General features: G+C 49.2%; 1 long non-coding RNA gene across 1 annotated transcript; it reads right to left on the bottom strand.

Moving 5' to 3' along the window:
• Positions 1 to 328: 328 nt before the first annotated feature.
• Positions 329 to 3604, bottom strand: LOC134472393 (uncharacterized). Its single transcript, XR_010042198.1, has 2 exons — positions 3364 to 3604; positions 329 to 2116 (listed from the first exon to the last, which is right to left on the bottom strand). It is a non-coding gene; the product is annotated as an uncharacterized LOC134472393 (long non-coding RNA).
• Positions 3605 to 24872: the final 21268 nt, after the last annotated feature.

The raw sequence follows: 24872 nt of genomic DNA, 5'->3' as shown, positions 1-24872 counted from the left end.
TGGCTTTCTCCTCTCCCTGGATATGAAGATATGGGGTATTGGTGACTTTTGACCGGATGTGGTGCTTGGGGCCGGCATTGATGGTACACGAGGAGCTGATTGGAATTTTCTTCACATGCACTGGGAAAGAAAGAAGGAAACTGTAATCAGGGAAAGAGGAAGTGGCTGTCAGAGCAAGCATCCCGATTTGGCCTTCTACCATGTTGAACTACCACCATAATGTCCTGTAATTTATTCTAGGGCAAAACTCTGACAAGTACCTGCCATATACAAGAAATGTTTCAGGATTGTTTGAAGAGCGAGTGACTTGATTGGTTAAAAATACACATTGTCTAAAGAGTTTATTTTAATTCGCTTTTAATTTTTTCACTGATCCATTATTTGCTTAAAGTATGTTGTTTAATTTTTGGGTATTTGCAAATTTTCTAAAGTTTTTCTTGTTATTAATATTAGTTTTATTCCATTGCAAAAAGCGAAGATATTTAACATTATCTTGACTTTTTAATGTGTTCAGGCTTGTTTTGTGCCTTGCCATTTTATCCATCCTTGAGAATGTTCCATGGGTAGCTGAGAAACTGTGTGTCCTGAAGCTGTTGAACGAAATGTTTACAAATGTCTGGTATGCATTTTACAGCCAACATCTCTTTTTAGACTTTCTTTCTTGATGTATGTCCTTTGCAGAAGGTGGGGTGCTGAATCTCCTTTACTATTATCTTGCCATCTGTTATCACTTCTATTCAGCATAGTAATAGAATCCTGAGCCCAAGCAATAAGGCAAGAGAAAGAAGTAAGATCTAAATTGGAGAAAAGTCAAATGATCCCTCTTTACAGACAACATAATCTTACATATAGAAAACTCTAATGACTCCACCAAAAAACGATCCAGACTAATAAATGAATTCAGCAAAGTTACAGGATATGACAGCAGCATGCAAGAATCGATGTTTCTATACATTAATAGTGAACCTGAAAAGAAACTCAAGCAAACAATGACACAGCAGCTACAAAAACAAAGTACTTAGAAACAAATTTAACCAAAGAAAGATTTTTACAATAAAAACATTGAGAAAAGAATTTGAAGTGACTACAAGTGAAAGACAGAGCCTTCCCATCAACTGCAAAGCAGATAAAAAAAAGATGTAGGGGGTTTTTTTGTTTGTTTGTTTTTGTTTTTGCCTTGTTTTGTTTTGTTTTTTGTCTTTTTTGAGACAGGGTCTCGCTATGCAGTTCAGGCTGGCCTTGAGCTCACTTTGTAGCCCAGGCTGGTCTCGAACTCGCACCGTTACTCCCACCTCAGCCTCCCGAGTGCTGGGATTACAGGCATGAGCCATCACGCCTAGCTCAAGATACAGTATTTTTATACAGTGGAGAATACTCAGCTATAAAGAAGGTAAATGGATGCAACTTGAGACCATGCTTATAAGTGAACTAAATCAGACTCACATATGTAAATACCACATTGTCTCCCTAGTGTAAAAAGCTGAAAGACTAAATAAGATACAAAATCTTCAATAAATATTGTGAAAAAGTAGGAAACTGCTCAAAGGGGAAAAATAACTTGGATAGGGAAAAGGATAGGAGAAGGAAGGGAAAAGAAAAAAGATAAAAATTTCTCAATAGCCATACAAGTGCAGCTCAAAATGAATCAACAACTTATAATGTAGGACTCAAAATTCTAAAGCTGCTAAAAAAAAAAAAAAATTACACAAGAAAGCTTCGTTCCTGCAGTTTGAGCAAAGATTCTTTGGATAAGTCTCCGGAAGCAAAAACAGACCAATGGGACTACATCAAACTGAAGAGCTTCTGCCCTGCTGAGGATGCAATCAGCCTGCGGGAGGAGAGCTTAGCCTCCAGGGCAGTGAAATGCCATGACTCATACTGCCTTCTTCTGTCCTCCACAGCTGACAATTCAAAGGGCAGCCACGATGACCATTCTCATGCCCACAGGGGATGAGTGTGCTACCTGCCTGGTACCCATGGCATCTCTCGTGACATGGAGAGTCCAGGGCTCTCTCCAGACTCACACTCTGGCTGTGGTGACCACCAGACCAAGTTGTGATCACCATCTGCTGAACCTATCTCTGTTGATCTCTTTCCTCTTCATCAAGGTGGTGACCTAAAAGGTATAAAATAATTCAATTGTCTAATAGTTTGTGATCATACTAATGTAAGTTATCTCAAAACACAAATGGCCTATACACATGGAAATGTAGCCTATGGTTGATATATTTATAATAGAACAATTAGGAAGATTTAATACTTAAGAAAAAAGACAGCTTACAATAGGACTGTGAGCTAACAGGATGAATTGAGGTCACGTGATGTTACCCCAGAGAAAAACCAGTGGTGCATCAAGCATCTCTGTCCTGAGAGGTGCAAAGCTGACACCTGCATTTCCAGAACTTTCTACCATATTCTCTGCCACAGCCCTGTCATTGGGCTTTAAAGCTCAACTTCATGTTCTGCCTCTCCAGAGGACAACAGGTCACCCTGGGGTGGCTCACATCCGCTGGGGCTGCACCACAAGGATGCACATCACTGGGTGACACAGGCTGCAGACACCCAGTGCCTCTCAGTGCCGGTGAGGGGAAGCCTGAAGCCAGGGCCACAGCTGTTAAAGACGCCAGGGAGGGGTCGGCTCCGAGCTTCAGGCCTCTGCCGAGCCTTCTCACAGTGTCTCTTCGCAAAGGCTTCCCCGAATCTAGGACTCAGTCACTTGAGACTAAAGCCCTTCCCAGGGACTCGCCCTGAGCTACATCCTCAGCCGTTGTTACTATTTTATTTAGAAGCAGGGTCTCCCTACGGCAGAAAATTGCCCAGGCTGTGCTCCAACCTGCAGTCCTCCTGCCTCAGCCTCCCAGAGTCCGGGGATTACAGGAAAGCACTGGCAGAGACCAGCAGAGTCTGGGGAGACCAGGCCTACTCCCTGTAAGAACAAAGCCTGGGGCACGGAATCTGAAAGTCAGTCACAGCACTGTATTAAGAGGATAAGATGAGGAAGGAAGGAAGGAAGGAAGGAAGGAAGGAAGGAAGGAAGGGAGGGAGGGAGGGAGGAAGGAAGGAAGGAAGGAAGGAAGGAAGGAAGGAAGGAAGGAAGGAAGAGAGGGAGGCTGCCACCACATCCAGACAGGAAAGGTGAGAGAGGGTGATAAGTGAGTAGACAAGAGGAAAGGAGAGGGATCCACAGGACCTGCAGAGGAGCCCCCAGCTCTGGCTTCTCCCCACCCCCTAATTCCCCACTCCACCTCCCATTTCCTCCAACAGCTGGGTGCAGGCTCACCATGGGAGGGGTCCCCCCAGATGTTTACCGTCCTTTCTCTGGAAAGCCACCCAGCTCCCTCCCCACCTGGCCCACAAGCTCACAGCTGTCGCGTTTGTTTTTCCAAGAAAATGACAAGATGAATGGGAGAAGAGGCATCTTCCAGAGACCCAGGGAAGAGAAAGCTCCCTTCAGCGGACGCCTGGGCCCCGGGCTGTGCTGGGGAAGCCAGGCAGCCCAGCTCAGAGGGAGTCGAGGACGTTTTGCAGAGACACAGGAGATGTCACATTGCCTGACAGCGCTTCCTCTGGGTGACACATGCCTTCCCCAGTGATCAGCACAGGACACGGCTTCATCCGGGTTTGCTTGTATAAACTCTCTGTGCAGGACCACAGTGTCCCCCACCACCACCACCCCCCAACCCCCGACGCTGTGACTGGCGGTGAGTTTCCTGGTCCCACACCGCCACCTCCTGGCCAGAAGCAGCTGGCGGCTTCTGCTTCCTCTTTTGTTCTGTTGGATTCTAAATTCTTAGCAGCAATGGGTGCTGCTCAGAGCCCCCGCTGCTGTCCTGGCCTTGATCCATGAGGACACTGAAGTGCAATGAGTTGGCTGCACCCCTCTGCTCCCCCTGTGAGCGCTCGGTGGGGTTAAGTCGCTACTTGACAGACTAGGAGATGTGGGGAGCTCACAAGTTCTTAGCAGAGGCCACAGTGAGACGCTGAGCGTCGGGTACTTGGAAAGAAAAAGAAATCAAGGAAGGATAGAAGGAAGGCAGGCTGGCAGGGCATGAGGGGTCTCTAGAACCTCCCCATCCCTACAGATGGTTTAGGGTGGACCCAGGTCCCTCCTCTGACCGCCAGGACGGAGGAGAGGATGACAGACCATACCTTACAAAGGACTGGGAGCTCAGCCAGGAAAGACAAACAGCACCCAAAGGACAAAGGCCACAAACCCAGCACAGAAGCCAGAGGAGCACTGCCCTTGGGCATGCGGCCGTCCCAGTGTGGCCTGTGGCTCCCGGGGTGGGGACAGCACCGTAACACAGCACCCTGGGCCGGGCTAACCCATCCACACTTTAGGAGCCTTGGCCACTGGGAAAGATGTTCCCAGGGCCCAAGGGGAGACAGGGTGGCAGAGGCCCAGGCCCAGGAAAAGCTGCTCCATGCCCAGAAGCCAGGAAACAGAGAAAAGGGAAGAGCCTGGAGGAGAATGCACCCTTCCGGTTACAGCCCAGCTATGACAACAACCTCCAACCAGGCCCCACCTCTAACTGCAAATCAGCTACAATGCTCCTGATCTCCAAAGCCCTCCTGTGAGTGTGTGAGGCTCTTGGAGGGCATCTAGAGGTGAACAGACCCATTGCTGACAGTCCCTACTATCACACTCGGGGGCACTGGAGACCTGGGCGTCCCTGTGACCACCTCTTCCCACCCCATCCCCACCCTTTTGCTTACAGATGGAACTTGAGCTTGGTTAACTGTGCACGAGACATGGTCATGGTGTGGGAAAAACCAGTAAGTAAGCGGGCCTCAGTTTCCCCATTATTGGAGTAAAAGGCTCGCCTAAAAAAGGAGTGACTTCCAGCTGGACTCAGGCCAGCTCCTGCTGTGTGGCCAGAGTCAGCCGAGAGCCCACAGTGGCACAAGCCGGTCAGCGCCAGTGCAGGGAGCAGACACAGTGCTTGTGATGACAGCAGGGGACACATGCGTGCATCTGCTCTCCAAGCCACCGCCACACCCGACTTCCCAGGGTCCCCAGAAGGCCTCCCATTGCCCTCTGCATGGAAGGCGAGGGTCATCTGCCCAGAGGATCATGCAGCATCCACGCTCACTGCCGTCTCTCTCCCAGGCCTGGCGCACACTTCGCTCATGTGGCGGGTCCCAGAGGACACTATTTATAGCTCCCAGCTACTGGCACATGAGCGCCTCTCGCCTGCCAGGTACTTTCTGAACTCAGTACAGCTGCCTTTCTCCCTCTCTCCCTCTCTGTCTCTCTCCCACCTGGCAGTGATTCCACATTGGAAGGAGATGCTTCAGGAAGAATGGGAAAGAGACACTTGGGGAAAAGCATTTCACCATCGCTGAGAAACTTCTGCAGCAGCATCTATAAAATCCCACACAGAAGACACGCTCTTACTTAAAGCCCGCTCAGTGAAACCATTGCAGCCAGCTGGGATGCAAGCTGAAGAACAAAAACACTTCAATGGGCCCTGCATTTCCCTTCCATGGGGGTGCATGCGGCATTCGCGTATAAGACACAGCCCTGGATGTGTGTTTGGGTTTTCACGCGCTTCAGTGAACTACAGCCCGGGGAGAACCTAGCAACAGCAGAAACAGGTGGGGGCCCTGGCTCTGTGCCCACTCCCTTGGGCCCAGCAGAGGGACAGCTGTAGAGGAAGTTCCTTCACCCGGGGGTCTTTGCACCCCACTGCAGAACGCTGTATATCCAGAAGCAGAGACTGCTTCCCTTGGAGTCAGTGATTCTGCTAAGGACACACAGGGACCTGGTTGCCCTGGAGCCACAGCCTCCGCCCTCAGTGCAGCAGACAGCTTCTCGAGGTGCCCGAACACCCGGAACCCCTGTCCAGGACACTCTCTTGCATTTTCACCTCGGTCCTCTGTCCCTTCCCCTTTCTTTCCCAACAGCAACTGCGCCTGTTTGATCTCCAAGTCGGCCCAGACACCATCAGAAGTCACACGCTTGCGTGTGTGTTTAACGCATGGCCACTGTCGACCCTGCTAGAGTGCAAACTCTGGAGCTAAGATCCTGTTCTATCCATCCTGCGCTCCCAGCATAAGAAGGACCATCAGCCATAGCCATAAATATTTGCTGAATAAAGCCAGGCCTTGATTCAGGCTATGGTCCACCCTACCTTATGCGCAGCCCTGTGTGCTCATGTCCAACCAACCGCCGATGCAAAATATTTGATTTAAAAATAATCGCTCCTGTACTGAAGGTGCACACACCTCCCTCTTGTGCTATGCCCTGAGGAACACAGCATGACTATTCCCAAGACGTTTGCTTTGCACGATGTGGTAAGAGCTATCTAGACACAATTTGAAGTCTGTGAGTTGGACAGGATCTAGGGGTTCAGAGCAATTTCAGAGGCCCAGGGACCAGTCCTCCGTGACACCTGATGCCTGGGCTATTTATCCAGCTCCTGTTGCATGTGAGCTCCCGACCTTGCGGGTGCTCTCGGACAGCTCTGTGAGACACCAACCTTCCACCAGCGTCCACCAAGCTGAGCATCACCAGTACCATTCGCAAACTCCACAGGGTTAACTGTAAGAACACAGTGTGGCCCACAGAGGCGAAGAAAGGTGACAGACACCGCCATCTGCTGCGGGGATCATGACTACCACAGCTAATGTTATGATTTAAGCCTCAGAGTCCCTCAAAACCTCATGTGTTTCGATGTGCAGAAACTTTTTAATAAGATGAGATCCCAGTTGCTGATTGTTTGAAGTCCTTCCCATGCGGTTTGAGTTTTATTCATGAGCTCTTTGCCTATCCCCTCGAGATTTCTACTCGCTTTGTCTTGTAGTAGATTTAGGGTTTCTGTCTTAATATTTAGATCTTGAATCCATTTTAACTTTAGTTTAGTGTGCAGTGAGAGACATGGGTATAGTTTAAGTTTATAACATGTAGAAAACCAGTTTTTTCAATGCCACTTATTAAAAAGACTGTTTTTCTTCCAGTGAACACTTTTGGCCTCTTTGTCAAAGATAAGATGGCTGAGTTTGTTCATAGTTGTGTCTGCATCTTCTACTCTGTTCCACTGATCCTCAGGTCTGTTTATTTTTCCAGTACCATGCTGATTTTATCACAGTGGCTTTGTAGTATAATTTCGAGTCAGGGATTGAGATGCCTCCTGCCTTGGCCAGGATTGCTTTTGCTATTCTAGGTCTCTTCTGGTTCCAGAGAAACTTTAATAGTATCTTCTTTAGATCTGTAAGGAATACTAATGGCATTTTGATCAGGATTGGATTAGATCTGTATAACAGTTTTGGGAGAATGGTCATTTTCACAGTGTTGGTTCTCCCTACCCATGAGCAAGGGATAGCTTTCTATTTTCTGAATTCCTCTTCAATTTCTTTCTTTAAGCACTGTAATTTTCAATGTATAAATCTTTTATTTCCTGTGTTAGGTTAATTCCTAAGTATTTTATTTTTTATGTTATTGGGAAGAGTACAGTTTCCTAATTTCTCTCTCAGTGAGTTTGTTGTTTGTGTACAGGAATGATATCAACTTTCAAGTGTTGACTTTGTACCCAACTACACTGCTGCATTTTCTAATTAAGTCTGGAATTCTGTTGGTGGAGTTTGTGGGGCCTTCTATGTAGAGTGTCATGTCATCTGCCAATGATAGTTTCACTTCTTTTCCTTTCCTTAATTCCTTTTATTTCTCTCTCTTGTCTAATTGCTCTGGCTAAGGTTTCCAGAGCTACATTGAATGGGAGTGATGATAGTGGACATCCTTGTCTTGTTGGCATTGAAAGAAATCACCATCGAAGTGAAAAAAAAAAACCCACGAACAGGGAAAAGACTTTTACAAACAACTCCTCAGACAAGGGACTTCTATCTAGAATATGTAAAAAAGTGAAAAAATCACGCTCCCCAAATTCAAAGACTCAATCCAAAAACGGGCATCTGAGATGAATACACAATTCACAGATGAAGAAATACACATAGCAAATAAATACATGAATACATGTTCAACATCATTGGTCGTTTGAGAAATGCAACAACACTGAGATTCCATATCACTCCAGAAAGAATGACTGTCATCAAGAAATCAACGAATAATACATGCTGGCGGGGATGTGGGGAATGTCAACTGATGGAACCTCTGTGGAAATCAGTGTGGCGACTCCTCAGAAAACTAGGATTAAAGGCTCCATTCCACCCTTTCTGAGTGTATTCCCTTTCTGAGTATTTTCACAGAAGAATTGAAAACATCACACCACAATGATATATGTGCACCCATGTTTATAGCTGCACAATTTGTAATAGCCAGATCTTGGAAACAACCCAAATACCCATCATTTGAGGAATGAATAAAAAAGATGTGGTATTTTTATACAATGGAGTACTACTCAGCTATAAATAACAATAAACTTGAGGCTTTTATAGATAAGTGGATGCAACTGGAAATCATACTCATAAGTGAAATAAATCAAACTTGCATATGTAAGCACCATACGTCTTACTAGTGTTAAGAGACAGAAAGAGTAAATAAGATCCAAAAGTTATAATTGATATAATAAAAGGGTAAGAAACTATTCAAAGGAAAATTATACTGTTCGATGAGTCTTGCATGCCTGTATCTGGTAACCTGAAGAGCTATTTTGAAGATAACAACATGTAATATAACACTGTTAAATTCTTATCCTCCTGGTTTGAAATCCTATGTTGCTATTATTTTGTTGTTGTTTTGCTTTTGTTGTTGCTATTGTTTTGTTTGTTTGCTTGCTTGCTTCTTGATTTTTGTGTTCTTTATCTCTTTAAAATAATTTTTTAAGCCTTGTGTGTTCAGAGGAGGGCTTTTGGAAAGTGGGGCAATCATGGGGTGCTATAGCTGACTTGCTGTTGGCAGGTGGGCCCCGGCTAGAGCGGTCACTGGAGGTGTGACCTAGAAGGATCCATCTCCCTCGGCAGCTCCTTGCTGTCCTGGCTCTGCTTCCTGATCACCATGCTGTGAGCACCTCTCCTCCACCACACACTTTGATCCCACCCTTTCTTCCCTGAAGCCAGCTGACCAAGAATTGAAACCGTGAGCCAGAAAAGAACCTCTCCTCCTTTAAGCAGTAGGTGTCGGGTATTTTGTGGCAGCAATAAGAAAGTGAGTAAAATTGCTCATGTCCTTTCCTGTTCACCCATCTGTGCTTTAAAGAATCTTCACCCCCAGCTGGGGACCCAGGGCCTGATCCTTCCTGAACTGGCCTGGCTGGATTGGTGGGGTCAGGAGGAGGAGGATGCTGCACAAAAACAAAGACAGGGCAGTCTTCCTGGAGAAAATCCCAGCTCCCAGGCTTCCAAGATGGTCACAAAAATGTCTGGAAAATAGGACACTAAGACAGTAGAATCAATAGCATTCTTCAAGAGCTGGACTTGGAACTAATACGAACACAATTACAAAAGCAAAAAGACTGTGGATGGGAGCAGCCCACAGCCAGGAACTACTGCTCCCTGCCTCCTCCTCCTCTTCCTCCTCCCCCTCCTCTCCCCCCCCTTCCTCCTCTTCCTCTCATCCATGGTATGGCATTTGCTCTGTGTCTGCCCAGCAGCCTTCAAGGAGCCACTTAGTACCCGGAGAGTCATGCACAAGAACTCTTGACTCCCAGCAGGCTTCCCACAGTGAGCCCCAAAGAGTGTGTGTGGGAAATGAGTCCCCAGATTCATGCGTGGACGCTAAGTGGTGGGGCCTTCCTAGTGCTTAGGATTTGATGGGGCTGTATGGGTGGAGCCCGTGATGGCCTCCCAGGCTTTTTCCGAAGAGGAAGTAGGTCTGAAGCTGGATAACTGTGTCATCATGCAGCCTGGCAGGTACCCAGACAACCAGCACCAGGTCCTTGCACATCAAGCTTCCAGGAGCATGGGAACTTCCGTTCTTTAGAAATGCCCAGCACCTGGCCTCCCATGGTAGCAACAAGAAACAGTTGTGACAGTAGTCAGCAGCAGTAGGACAGCCAGTGCACTGTCCCAAGCACCCGTCTCAGGCTGGCCCAGGTCTTCAGTCTTTTTTTTTTTTTTTTTTTTTTTTTTGCCTTTTTATCAGTACTGGGGATCGAACTCACGACTGCCTGCTTGCAAGCAGGTGCTTATGCCGCTGAGCTAAATCCCCAGCCCTAGGTCTTCAGTCTTGATACCTTTGTTTCTTATTCTTGATTTTGTCTCACCCATCAGACCCCAGGCCTGGCACACAATATTGTCCCAGCAGAAACTATGTCAGAGCTGCTTCTCACCATGCAAAGTATGAAACCTAAAAATTACTATTTCTACAGGATATGCATTTTCTAGAATGTAGCACACATCTAAAAATGATACACCACCAAACGGCATGGTTCAAAGGAAAAGACAGAACTTATCCCTGGGCTTTGAGAAGTTGAGGGGTTGGAAATACTGGGGTCTGGTCAGACCACTGTGTTCAAATCTCCTCTACATGAGGTCAAATCTAATCCTCAACACCATCCAGCCTTTACCCTTGGTCTACCAAGTTAGAAGCCACTGTGCTGTCTTAAGGGGGAAAGTGACTGCCATAGAATCAGAAAGATGTGACCTCTTTCACCTGACACATGGAAATCATTCCACACCCAGGGAGGTGGACCAAATGAGAGCACTTCTAAAGTGCCTGGGTCCATTGCAGAGAGGTGGGAAGCTTTGACCATCTCTCTGTGTGTTTCCAAAGCCAGAATGACATGTTTCTTCCTGCATAGTTAAAGCGTTATTAGCTGGGACGGCACAGCTCTGTGCTGTGCAGATTTCAGACTTCAGGCACAAGCTGTGCCTGAGCCAGAGGGGTTGTGTTCTATTCCTAGAGAGGCCATTATCCACTGGAAAACAAAACAGAAATGTTTGGTGTATGGTTTCTTTTCACTGCTATACACAGAAAAAAGGAACAGCTTTTGCAGCTGATCCTTCTGCTGTTCGGCTGGACAGGTGTGGCAAGCCCCTAGGTCCTCATGCTGTCCACTGCAGAGGTCCCGGCAGCTTCTGGGGAAGCATGGGCATGAGCAAATGTCCCACTGTGCCCATGGGGTTTTAGGTACTGAGCTGAGGGACCACAGAATTGGTGCCTTCCAAAGGGCTCAGGACCGATTGTGTGCTGTCTGTGACCTCTAGGACTCCTGACAGGGGAGTCAGCAAATGCCAACTTGGGAACTGACCTTCTCCTTGCCATAGGAGAGGTTTGTGCTGAGCTGAGGCAGAGGCATGGGTCTAAGCCCGAGCCTGCCCAGGAGGCAAGAAAATCAGATATTATTGAAAAATGACCCCCTGTCCCCCCCAGGCCAGTCTCTGGTGACATGCATGACATTTATGCCCCGTAAAACAACTCAACTTAGCCATGCCCACCTCTCTGACCACCCCTTCCTCCTGCAGACAGGTGAGGTGTATTTGCACTGGGAAATGTCCAAACACTGAAGCCCAGATGCCCCCAAACCCCTCCGTTATTCCTCCCACCCCAAACCATCCGCAGCATGAATGCAGAGCTGAGAGACCAGCGATGACCCTCATATTTTAAGTTTGAGTTTTTCCTGGTGTCCAAGGGCTTACTTTTCTCTTCTGCTGCAGAACACGTGCTATGTTCCAGGCCTGGGGTTAGGGATTTTCCAAGTATTATTTCTTAAATCCACAAAACTTTGAAAAAGCTTGTTTATTGTCCTTGTTTTCAGGATGAGAAATGTGAAGCTCAAAGACTCATAACCATCCTCACTGCTTACCACTACAGCAGAGCAGGGGTGAATGAAGAATGGAGGTGCTTCTAACTCGGGGTTCTGGAAGCTGGGATGTTCAAGAGCTGGCATCCGTGGGGACCCTTTGGCCACACCCTAACACAGAGTGTCTCGGGGTGACACAGAGCATGTGTAGTCTTCAATTCTTTCTCTTCTGGTAAAGCCACTAATGCCACCAAGGAGGGTCCACTTCAGGACCTCATCCAGCCTCAGCCACCCCCAAAGCCCACCTCCAAAGCCCACCTCCAAACACCACCCAGGGTATCAAGAACTTGGGGGTCAAGTTTCCAACACATGAACTTCTGAGGGAACTCATGGTCACGGGTACACAGGAGGCTGGCACGGAGGGAGACAGAGGCATGAGCCTGTGAGAGCAGAAAACCAGGAGAACACGGGCTTCGGCTTGGGAGCACCCGCTTGGGAGGCTCGGCGGACTGGAGCCCATCACTCAGCCCGCTGAGCTGTCTGTGCCCTCACTCATTCACAGGTTACACAAACAGCCGTTGTCTTTTCCAGGAGTAAAATGATAAAGAGCTCAGGGTGGAGAAGGGCTCGGAACCACAGGACGTACCACCAGGACGCAGGACACAGGGCAGCGTGACATCAGCACCACGGGGAACACTTTGTGTCATTAACTCCATAGAGCAGTCCGGCTGTCACCAATGGCCTGACTTACTCTTTCTTCATTTGCCATTTTAGGTCCTGATTTAGGAGCAAAAAGAAAAAAAAAAAAAAAAAAAAACAGCACTCCAAGCCTCGTTAGTAAAGGAACTCATGCGCTGGTCCCCGTCATGGTCGTATGTGCAGATGTGATCTGCGGGAGGAACTCCCGGTGAGGCTCCCCCAGGAAGCCCTCGCTGTGCCACGTGGGAATCATAGTCAGCCCAAGAATGGACCTCAAGGAGTAGGCACCATCTGCACCGAGGACAGACGCCAGGCCCTGGTGGGGGGGACTTAAAATGAGGACCATTTAGCTATCCTCACCTTCTAAACTTCACTAGCAGATGACAGCCAAAGGCCTCCCGGCAATAAACAGAGGCCTTGAACTAAGTTGCACAAAATGCAGAGCGTATGGGAGGTCCACAGGGGCATCTCCCCAGTTTTACACACGAACATGACCCAAGTTTACTCCTCTTTGCCATGTCCATCTGGCCATGACCTCCACATCCACCAATTCCAAGCTCCCCAGCTTGCATGTCCAGTGAGGGAAGATGAGTGTTCTTCCACTCCCCTGCATGGTTTCCAGAGACAATCAAGTGAGGGACCACAAGGGGCGAAAGAGAGCTCTCTCCCCGGCAGGAAGGCCTCCTGACTGCAGCTGGGGATTGGGATGGGCATCTTTTCTCACTGAATGTTTACATTTCATTAAGACAGCAGACAGTGAGGAGGTAGCCACCTTGAAAGTCTCCTTCCTGTTTGAAACATCAGCACACATTTCATTAGTATTTGGCTTTATTAAAAACGTTATTATTTCTCAGACACACCAGTACTCTGAGCTGATTGCACTGCACTGTGATTTTACATGGCTGAGCCCTGCCCAAAAATCTGTGAAATTCAGTGTTTCCTTCCCCAGGCTTGGCGCAAAGTAAACTTTCAAGGAATAAATGATCTATTAGGACGATAAGCAAAAGGATTCAAGCTCAATGTTTATGTAAACTTTTTTTAATTGATGGGAGGAGGAGGCGGGGTAGCCCATGCCTAAAACCCTAGCACCCTGGGAGGCTGAGGCAGGAGCAGCCTGGGAAACTTAGCAATTTAGCTAAACCTTACCTAAAAACAGTAATAAAAGAGTACTGACCCCGTGATCAGAGCAATACTATCTATCTGTTGACCTATCAGATAAATCCTAGACCAACTCTATGTGGTAAAGCAGTATAAAAAGAATGGCATATCAATCTATTCAGCATGGCCATAATGGAATACCTGAGGCTGGGGAACATTTTAAAGAAAACAAGTTTGTTTGGACTCGGTCTGGAGGTCCTGGGTTAATGGGTCTCACCTGGAGATGCCCTGGGCAACCCACAGTGCCATGAGGCGACTGACAGGGAGCTCACAAATGAGCATGTCTCGGGTCTCCCTCTTCCTATGAAGCCACCAGAATCCAATCATAGGCTCCACCCTAATGCACTTACCTGACCCTAATCGATCCACCTCCAGGCACCATTGTTGGATGAAACCTGAAACTTCATAATACCCCACAACAGGGGAGCACATCCCCACTGACGAATGCTGGAAGACACTCTCAACTTACCTCCTAACCATCTCACCTAGACACAGTGCAATAGGACTGGCTTCCAGGAATGGGTCAAAGCGTTGAGCTCCTGTGTGCGGTCACCCCCACTGCCACCGAGATGATGCCTTGGGGTTCCTCTGTTTGGAGCCTTTGCCTCTCTCCATACACCAGCTTCCTCTGCCATGGGCAGTGGCTCATTTTCTTCGGCACACTGGACTGTTGTATGACTCACCTGCCTGTCACTGAGACAAATTTCCCACATCTGCGGTGTACAGGAGGAAAGGTTTATTTGGACCCACAGTTTCCAGTGGGTTCAGTCCATGGTATCATGGGTCCTGGGCAGAAGCATCATGGTGGAAGGACCTGGAAGAGGAATGAAGCTCTCCCCGTGGAGGCCAGGGAGCAGAGCAAAAGAAAAGAACAAAGGTAAAAATACACGCTTCAGAGCCATGCCCTCTGGCCAGGCCCCACCTCTGAACAGCAGACTTTTGGGGGGAAATTTTAGATCTAAATCATAGTAACTGTGTGTTTCTCCTCACTGTGTTCTCTTTGCCTTTCCTTCAAAATCGTAGTGCTACACTCTGGAGCCCTAGTATTGGGTAAAAAGCCGAGGTCAGTGTGTTTTCTCACAAGGCCTGAAGGCCATGGGCTTCTCCTCTGCCCAGTAGCCTGGTGCTCTGGCTCCAGAGGTTCACAGAGTTCAAACCAGAGATCTATGTTAGGACACTGGGATGAGGCCCAGTGTGTAATCCCAAAGGATGTGTGTGCCCACGCTCGTCCTCGTGGCAAATATCTGGAAAACTGAGGGGCAGGAGGTGAGAATTCAAAACACCAAAGCAATCCTCAGGCATGAAATGAAAACCCAGCGGACTTTGGCTTCAAGAGCTGTGAATCAGCAAATCAACAGCCCATCCTCGGGCAGCAACCTGGATAACATTCCAGTGGGGCTGCCAGGCTCCTGGAGGCAGGCCCTGACCCAGACCAGCCCTCCGGGCCCAGCTGCTGGAACGGCCTCTCCAGCCTCAGCTCTGCCAACCTGTGCCCTGGCCAGCGAGGGGCTCAGTTCCCCGACTCTGCTCCTTGGTGTCCCTGAGCATAGTTTTCTATTGCTTTGCTTTTCCAACAGAACCAACCAGCTCCCCTGTCCACAGGAAGACCCTCTTCCCTCTAAGTCTATCAGAATCTTCTGGAGGGACTATGCCATATTTCCCATCCCATTCAACCAAGTGAAAGTGCATGACGGGGGGGCAAAACTGAAATACTGCACCTGCTTGGAAAGCTTTTTTGAATTGCTCTCACCATGGTCCATCTTGGGGCTCATTATCACCTCTTGGTGTAGTGAGAAGTTCACCCACGCGAGACACCTGGCAGGGCCAAGTTCACAGTCGAGTGCAGACACAGGGCGGCCTCCGCGTGAGCCCATCTGACGCCATCAGTGATCCCACCCTGCCAGCTCCAGCACTGAGCAGGTTACATCCTGTGACAGAAAGCAAGTCAGTACCTGGGGCAATGAGAGCTCCGAGACCACTAATATTTCAAGGAGCACAGCATAAAGAGATTTGCAACACCTAATATTTCCACCACACTCAGTCTTTCCAGGTTCCACAGCTTGCCAGGTCCCCGCGTTGCCTGGCATTTGCCATAGGAATGAGATAATGGGTCTTTTCTTTCATGCGCCGTTGTTTTAACAGAGAAGAAATTGAGCTGGATACAGAAAAACTTCTCGTTTCTCCATGCTCCTTCTCCTTCTCCTTCTCCTTCTCCTTCTCCTTCTCCTTCTCTTTCTTTCTCTCCTCTTTCCTGCTTTTCTCTCAATCTTTGCTTCTTTCCCTACTTTTCTCTGTCATTATACTTTTCATAGAAGTTGAACACAACGTGCATAAAGCAGACTAATCTTAGTGCATCTTGGGGGCCTTTTCTGTATGTAAATAACTGTGCATCTATTTACACTGATCAAAACTTAGAACAGCATTCTAGAAATTTCCATGTGACTCCTCCCAATAACCAGGCCTCCCTTCTGAGGGTAACCATTATGTCTAACCTCACACCATCTGTTCTCTATAGATTTTGTATCAATAAAATCATAAAACACACACATTGTCTTGTGGTTTATTTCAGTCTACGTAAAGACCCATAAGATCCATCGCCTTTGTTGGGTTTATGAGTAATAAATATCCCCATTTATTGGCTGACTTTGACAGATGTTTGTGTTGTTTCCAGTTTCAGTTCATCATAAGTGATACATATGAGAATTTTTGTCCATAACTTCGGAAGGTAATAGTAATTTCTTGGTATGCACATCATCATGAAGTTTCCAATCCCTTCCAAGACAACAAATTGGAAGGGACATTGCCAAAATTCTACTTCACATCCCTGAGGGAGTTACAGAGGTTAATGTCACCATAAATATTTGTAGGACACAGGGATGGTGACATCTAGCACCCCGGATTCATCAGCGCTACCTGGGAGTCCCCCCTTGGTCAATGGCTGCGGGTGACTGAACTGGATCCAGTCGGGGTTCCTGCACCACAGGCATTCCAGCCCCCTCTGCTCATGGCCCCCAGGCATCCTGGTCACCTTCACTCCCTGCTGGACAGCACAGAAGCCCCCTCCAAGGCAGGACACGTGCTGTCTGGAAGACAGAGGCCGTGCCTAGGAAGGGCGTGCCCATCATGGATGGCAGTGAGGCTTGAGCCTAGTGACGAACTGGGCTGGAAGGAAATCAGGAAGACAGGACCCACTGTGCAGCTGTCCGAGTGAGCCTGTGAGCCAACAGATCCAGAGACCCTGGATCCCCGCACTGGTGGGTAAAGTGGACCTGAACAACCACCAACCAGCTGCTCACATCATGGTGGCCAGGAAACAGAGAGAAGGGAGGAGTCAGGGGGAGAGAGAGAGAGAGGCACCCTTCTGGATTGTACTCCAGTGACCAGAGAGACCCCATGTCCTAACTCCAGGTCTACCATGGTTCCCATGATGTGGTTACCTTCCAAAAGCCTTGCCTCTGCACATACGAGGCTTTGGGGGACATTCCAGACCTGGACCATAGCACTCACGTTAGCATACATTCATGAACGGTTGAGACTGGCTTCAAATAACTAGGAATCAGAACTTCGCCAAAATTAACTCCTATAGCCAGGTGTGAGAACACACACCTATAATCCCAGCTGGTGGGAGGCTGAGGCAGGAGGACCTCATGAGTTTGAGGTCATTCTGGGCTACCTAGTGAGTTTAATGACAGCCTGGACTACAGGCTGTGAGACTGTGAGACTCTGTGAGACTTTGACAGAGAAAGAGAGAGGAGGAACAGGGGAGGGAGAGAAGGGAAGGGAAGGGAAGGGAAGGGAAGGGAAGGGAAGGGAAGGGAAGGGAAGGGAAGGGAAGGGAAGGGAAAGGAAGGGAAGGGATTTCTTGAGTAGTTTTCCATTCCTGGTTGTGCCCTTTGAGGGGCAGCAGAGGCAGCACTGCCCGTGCCAACAACTGGCCACGTCTGGGTCTGTTCACACGGGTTGCAGACAGCAGCACTGATTAAACAGCCCTGACGTTCCAGTCTCTAAATCCCAGGCACGCACTGGGAATTTTCTAAATTACTTGTTTGCATCTCCTGACTGCCCTGTGAAATAAATGGTCTTATTCTCTCAACACAATCAGAAAAGCTGAGCCTGAGGGAGGGTGAGAGCCCAGGGATGGCGATGACTGAGTAGGGGCATTAGCTGGCCGCTGCCCACACAGTGTCAAGGATGCTGCAGGTCTGGGAGATCCCAAAGAGGAAGGGGCTGCAAGAGGAATGCTGCCAGTACAAGGCAGGAGTGTCTCCAGCCGACAGCCTTCCACCCCTCTCCAAGGGAAAAGCATCAGAGAGACCGAGGTTCCCCTCTAATGCAAGCAGCAGCAGTGTCTGACCCTGCGCTAGAAGGCTGGAGGAAAAGGGTTGGTCCCTCCCTGGTCACCCCCATCCAGAAGCAGTCACACATATTCCGTGGGCCCACCCTGAAAAGAAAATGTCGCCCGCCTCTCCCAGAGCTTTAAAATTGGAGGAGAAAGACACAGGCAATAGCTCTGGCTCCAAATCCCTAGTATGCCTCTAGAAACAGGCTGGCATTCCAGAAGTTCCATCAAATATAGTAAGTAAATCAACCACTTACAAAAGTAGGAATGAGCCAGGACACCATGGAGCGTGTCATCTCTACAGGGGCACCATGAGGTTGCTATGATTTTCCCACCCTGTGCATTAAAGCTTTGTTCCGTGGGCTAAGACTTAGCTCCAGGGTCTGACTTGAGGTCTTAGAGGGGAAGAAGTCTAAGAAAGCTGGCTACCATGACTATCACCATTCCGCGGCTTACCAAAGACTTAGAGAAAGAAAGTCTTGGTAACTCAGCTGTCCTTGGACGCCGTGTGGGCCAGGCCCCATGCTGTCCTCATCTGCCTTCTCACTGTGCCGGTTCGTCATGACATGCCAGCTTGGCTGGGTACATCTGTGGTGCTTCCGGAAATGACTGAGGTGTGGATCAACCACCTGAGCAGATGGACCCACACTGACCGTAAAGGACACCAAGCTATGGCCTGCAGTGGCTTGTAGGGAAGGGGAGGAGGAAGCCAGCTGTCAATCCGAGCCTCCACTCTGCTACAGCAAGCCCATCTCTGGCTGCAGCAATGGCCGGTAAGTGGACATCCAACCTGTTCCGCTCCCTGACTCAGACTCACATCAGGGACGGCAGGCCCTCAGCCTCAGACCGGAATCCCTGACCCTCCTGCTCTGTGGTTTCCAGCTTCTTGGACTGAAAGCTCCAGGCCCCTCAGCAACTCCCCATGCAGGTGCTCACTGTGGTCTCTCTGCCTCTGAGCCAGAAAGTCTGCTGCAAGGCCTCTCACCTGTCACTGGCATGGATCATTGCACAGCAGAAAAGACCACCACACCACTCATCAGCCAGCCCGGCTGTGAGCAGCCCCAGAAGCGGGCGCCACCAGCAGCCTGGTGGACACGGAGCTGAGGGATCGGCCTCGAGTGCTGGAAGGTGCTGAAGAAGAACAGAGGCTGAAATGCATCTTTGAAGGTGGCGGGCTTTGTGAACGCAGGAAAGAAGGCAGCACTTATTCCCAACCAAATTCTAAATCCAATGCAAGATGAGAAAAGATGTTGGGAAGAGGACAAAAAATCAAGAGGAGGATCACAGCGCTGACAAGTGAAATGTTTAAAGAGGAGGCCTGTGGCAGCGGGGGATAGACAGACAAGGTGTCACAGGTGATAGGAAGAAAAGTAGTGTGAGGACAAAGTTCAAAATATTTTGAATGTCTTGCTGAGGAAGGTATTTAATAAAGAAGACTTTCTAAAGAGGCATGTAGATTGTTTGATTAAGTACTTAATGGTGGTGGTCACATACAACTCTAACCATTCATTGGACTTGTATTAGTCAGGATAAGCCAGTTTGTGCTTGGTAACAAACAAGCCCCACTGTTTCTGCAGCTTAATAAACAAAAAGTTACTCATTGACTCCATAAAAACTTAACGTGTGTCTCCACGGAATGGCCACAAAGCTGCCTCAGAGCAGTGGCTCTGAGGTCCAGGTGGCTTCCCAAGGACAAATCTGTCCCCCAGCCCATGACTTCCACAGCCCTCAGGAAGAGAGCTCCTCACCCCTGCAGGCACCGCGACCCCATCACCCCTCCAGCAACCTGGGGCGTTGCTCATGCTAGCAAGAAGGGCCACGGGGAGTTCCAGGGACACAGGCCCTCTACCACAAGCACCAAGTTGTTAAATCACCTCTTGGCACCGTCGCTGCTGACACAAGTGTGCCTCAGCATCAAACTCATCCCTAACACTTCTTCCCGTACAATTTTAATTTGTGGTTTTGAGATTCAGAATCGGTCCTGCTTTTCATATATTTTGCAACTTAATTTTTTGGGTTACAGCATTGGCCTTTTTTTTAAGTATTCCCTTGGCAGAAAAAAGATATTTTTAAACAGTCATTACATTGATTTAGTAGCTACTCTGTTGAATAAAAAGTTCTGGGGGAAAAACACTCTTGCTACAGAGCTGCCAGATACAAACTTGAGCCTTCTAGAATACAGTGCTGGGCCTCCATCTCCACCTGGCCTCCCAGGTGATGGCAAAGGCCCGTGGCCCTGCCCCCTGCGTGGCTCATTGTGCTCCAGTGCCCAGCCCTCCCGAGGGTTGTTGACTAAACGTCCGTGCTTGCCTCTCCACTTCTGCTATACTTCCGGGTTTCAGAAGGCCCTGCCGTTCCCCTGGGATTCTACCCCTAGTCTGTTCTCTTGACCCCAAAATGAGTGCACAAATGCATTCAGGGCCCTTCGCACCCAATCCCTCCACACACACAGAATCGGGTGGGGAACCGACACTGACATCAGTGCTCCAGGGCAAGGAGAGCAGGAAGCTCACATCCCACGATGAGGCTGGAGTGACCCCGGACGCACAGCTCACTGCGGTGATTCAGACAGTGAGATGGACCCCTGTCTGAGTCCGCCTGCAGTCTGAAATCCACAGAGGAAGCCCAGCCAGCCAGAGACCCAGTTTTCCTCTTACAGTCTTGTACACATTTTCCTCTCGTCCAGGATACTTTAGTCTTGGCTCTGGAGACCTTCAGCTGATTAGACAAGGCCCACCCAGCACCACCTGCCTCGTTCTCAGTCAACTGAGTTTATGCCAACCAGGTGGCGACAAATGGTGTGGAAAGTGACTCTCTGCTCAGGTCGGCTTCCCATGCAGATTTTAGGAGTCAGGCTGATCCAGCTGAGGAGATCCAGTTTCTGGCTTCCTGCTTGGTTTTTTTCTTGCAGTTTGTTTGTTTTTGTTCCCTAATCTTTGAGGATGTGTTTATTCTGTTTTAAGAACACTCCAATCTTTGTAATTCCACCATGTTTTGGTATATTCTGTGGTCGTGATTTATGCTCTTCGTAATTATTTTCCCTTTTGCCTTCTTACCCTCTTAATATCTATCTCGCTAATCTTCAAGTTGACAGGTTTTATTTTTCCATGTTTTTCCTATCTCTTTTGTGATTCCAGTCTGAGCCAATTTTCTGTCTCACTAGTGTTCTTCATCTATCCCAACTTTGGAGGAAATGTTTACAGATCTAATTATTTTTAATTTGTTATTGCAACAAACCCTCCTTTGATCGTTTATGACAGTGTTTCCACGTTGCTATAGTTTGGATCTGAAATGTTCCCCATGGCCCATGTGTTAAATAAAGGCTTGGACCCAAGCTTGGCCACACTGGGAAGTCATGGAACCATTGAGAGATGTCCAGGAGTGGCATCAGCCTCTTTCTTTCACCTCCTGGCCACTGTGAGATGAGCCTCTTGTTCCAGCACACAGAATGCAAGAGTTATGGGGCCTCGGAGCTGCATTCCAATTGCAGAGGAGGCCAGGGAATGTGCAACAGGGTCTGGCAAAATAGACATCTGAGTCCCTGCAAGCAGCTCCTGACGGGGTGATGCACAGAGCTGCAGTAGAGACCCAGGGGAGCAGAGATGCCAGGAACCAGCAGGAAGCTGAAGGCACCAAATGGAGCCAACACAAGAGCCCAGCCAGGTGGACCGGAACCAGCCAGGGCACAGGAGTGCAGCACTCTGAGGCTCGGGTACACACGTCCAACCGCAGTGTGACCCAGATGCCAGACTTCAGACTGCAGGATTTAACCTTTGCCCTGCTGGATTTCAGTCTCCCTTTGGTCCAAACCTTCCTTTTTATTCTTTCCTTTTGGAATAGAAGCATTTGTGCAATGCCCAAAACCAAGTGTGTAACTTGATTTTTACAGGGTCTCACAGCTCGGTTTGCCTTGAGTCTCAGAGGAGACCTTTGACTTCAACCTTTGAGCAATGCTGGAAACAGTTATGAGGTTGGGGACACTTGGAAGTGGATTGAACACGTTTCTCATGGTAAGATAGACAAAAGTCTTGGGAACAGCAGGGATCAAGAATGTCCCCAAAGGCCCCTGTGCTAAAGGCTTCGCCCCCAGCGTGGCACTGTCAGGAACTGATAGACAGTTTAAGGCCCTCAGGGTGGGCACGCAGGTCATCAGAATCATCTTTCTCAGGATAGGGGGAGTCTGGTCTCTTCCTCTCTCTTGCTTTTATGATTTCCCCATCTTCCATTATTTTATTAATATTCATTTTTACTATTTATTTTCATTATATCCATCTTTCTCCTTCCCAGAAAAGCTAGCACTGAAGTTTGTAGACCAGGCAGGAATGCTCCAATTCTGAACTTAGCCTTCTTACGTCACAGAGATACAGCACCGTGGAAGCAGGTAAACTGAGGCAGGGGTGGCCTGGGAGGGCCTTTGCCCCTCCCAAACTCCTGTAGGGAAATCTCTGATGCTGTCCCAGTGAGGAGTGTGCATAACCTATTTGAGCACCAGTGACTCAGCTGACGGGTGACAACCTGCAATCTCTCCCTGGTCTGTGGTCTGTGTTGGCTCCCAGGGCTCTGGGAGCAGGGCGGCTGCTTCCCCCACAGCTGCCCTGTTCTTAGCTATGCAAGTGTCTCGCTCTGGGCTCTATGCTGCTTTTCACACAGGTGCCTCGGATGTGGCATCCTGGCCCCCGGCACCCAGCCACAGTGCTCACAGGACAGCTGCAGCCCAGTCTCCATCACACCAAGGCTGACAGAAGTCCAAGGACTCTTTTCCACAGCTTCCCAGCTAGCAGCTGTTCCAGGGCGGCGCAAGACCACGACCAGAAGCCATGAAGGCCCCCAAACCTGCCGCTGCCTCCGGGCAGCCAGGGCCTGAAGAGCTTAGAGCTTCGTGAGCACAGCCTGCAGCAACGGCAGCTCTGTGGCACGGTACTGCAGCTTTCAGGCCAGCTGCAAAATCATGCGTGGATGAGGAGCTGAGCAAGATCCAAAATAAGGCGATTACGTACGATTTGATCAAAAGGGAAAAGAGAAGCTGCCCAGAGGGAGGCCTTCATAAGCAGTTGCAAGATGTGGACTCAAGTCCAAATACGCCTCACCCCAGTCTCTGTCAGAGCAATGCATGAGCATCCATCCCTGTGTTGGTCCAGGGGCTTCAACAGCAGAAATCTCTTCTCTCCCTGTCCTGGAGGCTGGAGGTCAGAGGGCAAGGTGTGGGCAGGCTTGGCTTCTCCAAGGTCTTGCTCTCTGGCTTCCTATGTTCTCATATCGAAGTCCCTCTGGGTACCCGTGTGTCTGTATCCCAGCCTCCTTCCTCCTCCTCATTTTTTCATGTCTTTCTTTTTCTTTTTTCTTTTTTCTAGTACTGGAAATTGACCCTAGGACCTTTGCACTGAGTCACTGCCCTATTCCTTTTTTATTTTTTAGATTTTGAGACAAAGTCTCACTAAATTGCAAAGTTGTCCAGGCCAGGTTTAATACTGAGCTTCTCCTGCCTCAGCCTCCAAGAGTGCTCCAATTACAGATTCTCATCAGTTCTTTTTACAAGGACCTGGTCCCATGGAATTAGGGTCTACCCTAAATAACTACACTAACCTAATTGCCTGTCGAAGAGTGCAGTCTTCTGCGATCTGAGGTCAGGGCTCGCACATCTGAACTCAGGCAGCAACAGTTCAGCCACCCCGTGTCAAGCAGAGTCATGATTTTCTCTCTGCCAGCTCAGCCTGACTTCAATTCCACGAACGCTTCGAGACTTCTTCGGAGCAGGCGTCACGCAGGTCAGAGAGAAGCTCTTAAAACTCGACCCCATCTCCTCCAGCTAAGTATTTCCTGGTCCTCTGCCACTTCGGCCTGTTCCAAACTGCTGGGCCGCACTGCAAATCTGGTATCATCCCTTCCTCTCTCCTCTGGGATCATCTTTCCGCAGTATTTGTTTCTGTTTCGTGTTTGCTTTATCCTTCTGCTATAAAACCCCAAACGAAGACCCTAAAACAGTAACTGACCCCAAGCCGCTAACCCTAGCCCCCAAAGCGTCTGCTGAACAGTGTCACCAAGAGACAACGTGGCCCCGACATGAAAGTGATCAGCCAGGGCAGCTGCTCCATGCCCATTTCTCCCCGTGGCTAGGAATGGAAATAAGAGGACAAGGACAAGGTCCTTTCCCCAAAGGAATGCATCACTTTTGCATCAGAAAAAGCACTCCTTCCTCCCCCAAAAATGCCTTTTGAGATGCATTCGGCAAAAGCCAGAGTCTTCTTAAGGCCCAGCCTGGTTCAGTCAAGTCAACCACCACCCTGAGATGTTTTTGCAAAGGGTGCTCCGAAATTTATTTCTCTCGAAGGACAAGAGGCGGGTGGTGTTGCCTGGTCAGCTCCACCCTGGAGCTCCTTTTCAGGTGCTTCTTATAGCCAGACCCAGAGGGGGAGATGTTTGCCATCGCCACCATGGCTTGGTGTGCTGACCAGAGGTGAAGTGGCTACTGGGTGCCCTCATGGCCAGTGAGAGTGGAGGGATAACAGGAGCGGTTTTGCGTGCTCCAGAGGCTGGGCCCCCACACCCGGCCACTCTGATGTGTGTCTGGTCAGCAAAACACCAAGAGCAATGCCAAAGCAGCCAGCATCAGCCGGGCTTCTCTTTAAGAGACACCCAGGGATGACTCAAGGGCTGCAGCCTCCGCCTCACTCCTTCCTGTGTGTCTGGGAAAATCCTCAGACCCAGCCTCAGTTCTGCAGCCGTCCTATGTTTGTAACGACCCTCGCCTTGTGCACCCTCAGAGACAGAGATCACTGTGTGTGGGCCTCACCCCCACCCCAAAGCTGGTGCACAATGTTCCCCTCGCCCCACCGCCAGTTCCAACATGGACACTGCTGCGCTCTCAGGCTCTGGGCAGGCTTTCCTCTGGGCTCGGACTCTGACTGAGTCAGCCTCCTTCTCCTTCCCGCTCCAGCCCCAGCCCTGCTCCCGCAGCTCTGCCAAGCTCCCAGCAAGCCTAGCACCAAGCCTAGCAGCATGCACATCCCTTCAGCACACAGCTGGAACTCTGCCCCCAC

The sequence above is a fragment of the Cavia porcellus genome, unplaced genomic scaffold, assembly GCF_034190915.1.
Source record: "Cavia porcellus strain 051 isolate PalLab524CR breed Dunkin Hartley unplaced genomic scaffold, mCavPor4.1 scaffold_23, whole genome shotgun sequence".
Lineage (NCBI taxonomy): Eukaryota > Metazoa > Chordata > Mammalia > Rodentia > Caviidae > Cavia > Cavia porcellus.
This window is presented reverse-complemented; position numbering and strand designations above follow the sequence as displayed.